Genomic DNA, 2,783 nt, shown 5'->3' with positions numbered 1-2,783 from the left:
TGTCACTGATTATAAGACCCTATTCCCCATTGTGTACATACTTAATCCAAAAATGTATTACTCAATTCAAAACCTCTTAAGATTAAATTCCTTACCCTTTAAGAGGCTAGTTCAAACAATAATAATTTTACCTATAAATTTGGACACAATTTATCCCTGTATATTATTGGCTCTATCCATCATGCACATAATTTATCACAAAATTTAAGTAGGAATTCCTTCATCCCTTTTTAATATTTTATATTTTCTGTAAAAAGATACTGCATGTACTATATATTTTATTCATTGATATTTTAATTATGATCATGTAATTATATTTTAAGATTTATGTCTCTGAACTTTTTGGTTTGTATGTTTCTTTTGTGACAAACTTATAGCAAACACTATTATTGGGGTTACCATTATTTCTAATAAATATTCAGAGATCAAACTAACAAAAAAAGATTAAATTCCTTAATAACAGTATTATCTATTCATACCTATACAATATTTTATGTATTTTTATTTTTTAGTTTTTCAGGTCACATTTCTATCCCTCCCCTCCTCTCATCCTATCTCCATTCATCTCTCAATATTACTTCTTTAAATTTTCATTACTTTTAAGAGTTTAAATATTTGTCTTTCCATTTTTTTCTGGTCCCTTTTTAAATTTTTTTCTTCTCTCTCTCCTATCATTCTTTCCAATCCATTTCCTTCTGTGAGATTAGGACGTGGTTAATTTCACTTGCCTTTTACCTTTCCATATCCCTCTAACCCTATTTTCCCGCACCTTTCTCCCTAGACATAATAATTTCTGGTTTGTCAAATTCTTCTTCGCTATTCTTAGCCCATTAATATGTAGTTGTTTAATGCTGAATAGACTGTAGCTGTTGAACTAGATTGTATCCGCAGACTTTTGACTATGCAGTTACAGGACTTTGGTTGATGCTTGCCTAAAAATGATGTTCTAGCACAAAACTGGCATTACTTTCATCCCAAAGGGGCAGAATAAGCAAGAAAAACACAAGGAAAATGGCAAGTCCTGGTATCTCAATTCCCACTCAAGATAATCAGGTGACAGAACAGATAATGTATAATCCAGAAGAGAGTTCCCAAAAAGCTGTACAAACACTACTGGTAAATATGGTGAATGAAAAGATTGAAACCCTGTAAAGGACTCAGTGTGTGTGTGATAGGGAGAGACAGGAGGCAAACCTAAGATCAAAACAGGAAGCTCATGGCTGTGAGGAAGCTGCTCAAAGATTGATACTGGAATTGCGTGAACAGGTTGAGAACACTAAAAGAGAAATAAAGGAATTGTGTGAGCAGGCTGAGATCAGTCAAAGAGAACTACAGAAGTTGCATGAACATGAGAAATCTAATCAAAGAGGAATAGAAGAATTGCAAGAGCGGGATGAGCATAGACAAAGATCTATAGAGCCATTCATGGAATCCATAAACAGACACCTGAAAGGAGTCAGGGAGACCACAAAGGAATGCTGAATGGAGTCCAACAGAAGGAATGGGAGTACAAGGAAACCATAACCAATCAACTAAGTGATTTGAGAATAAACACTGAACACCAAATTAAGAAAGTAAAGAATTTCATATAAGACCTAAAACAAAGCTCCAACAAAGCATTTGAAGCAATAAAAGCCGACCAATTAGAAAGAAAAGAAATGAAAAATATAGAAAGTCTTGACAGTAGGTTAGACCATGCAGAAGATTGAATCACCAGCATTGAAGACAGCCTAGGTATTATAGATAAAGACCATACAACTATCCAAGACAAATCCAAGAAATATGATAGATCTATTCAACACTTGAAAGACACCATCAGGAGGCCTTATCTGAGGGAAATGGGTGTAGAGGACCACATAGATACAGAAGTTAATGGTCTAGAAAATTTGTTTAACAGGCTCCCAGCAGAGAACTTCCAAACACACAAAAAGATAGGCATATTCAGATACAAGAAGCTTTTAGAACTCCAAATAAACCAGACAAGAACAGGACATCCCATAGTCACATTATAATCCACACAGGATCAATTCAGACCAAGGAAAAGATCCTTACAGCTGTCAAGGAGAAAAGATCAGTCACCTATAAAAGAAAACCAATTAGAATCACCTCAGATTTGTCAACAGAGACAATTAAAGCAAGAAGAGCCTGAAATGATGTATGCCATGCCCTAAAGACAAACAACTATCAACCAAGAATAGTGTACCCAGCTAAACTCTCCTTCATAACTGAAGGTCAAATAAAACTCTTCCATAGCAAAGAAAAATAAACAATATATCTCAACCAAATCAGCTCTACAAAAGCTACTTAAAGATGTCCTACACATAGAAAACCAACAAGACCATAATAAAGGCCAAGAAACCACACTCAGAATCCAAGAACCATAGGAAGAACCCAGTACGCGTAGCCCCCAAGAAGGTGGACAAAATGGCAGGAACACCCAAATAACGCTCAGTCTTATCTCTCAATATTAACGGATCTAACTCTCCAATTAAGCGACATAGACTGTCTAGTTGGTTTAAAATGAAAGATTCTTCTATCTGCTACCTTCAGGAATCACAACTTGCCCATAAAAAAACAAACACATTTTGAAAGTGAAGGCTGGAACAAAATCTACCAAGCAAACGGCCCCCATAAATAGGCAGGAGTTGCAATCCTAATATCAGATAAAATAGACTTCAAATTAAAATTATTGAGAAGAGATAAGAAGGTTACTACATACTAATTAAGGGTTCTCTCCTTCAGGAGGATATTACAATTCTAAATATTGTCAAACAATAGTGCAC

The sequence above is a fragment of the Dipodomys spectabilis genome, unplaced genomic scaffold, assembly GCF_019054845.1.
Source record: "Dipodomys spectabilis isolate Male_0828 unplaced genomic scaffold, ASM1905484v1 ptg000027l, whole genome shotgun sequence".
Lineage (NCBI taxonomy): Eukaryota > Metazoa > Chordata > Mammalia > Rodentia > Heteromyidae > Dipodomys > Dipodomys spectabilis.
This window is presented reverse-complemented; position numbering follows the sequence as displayed.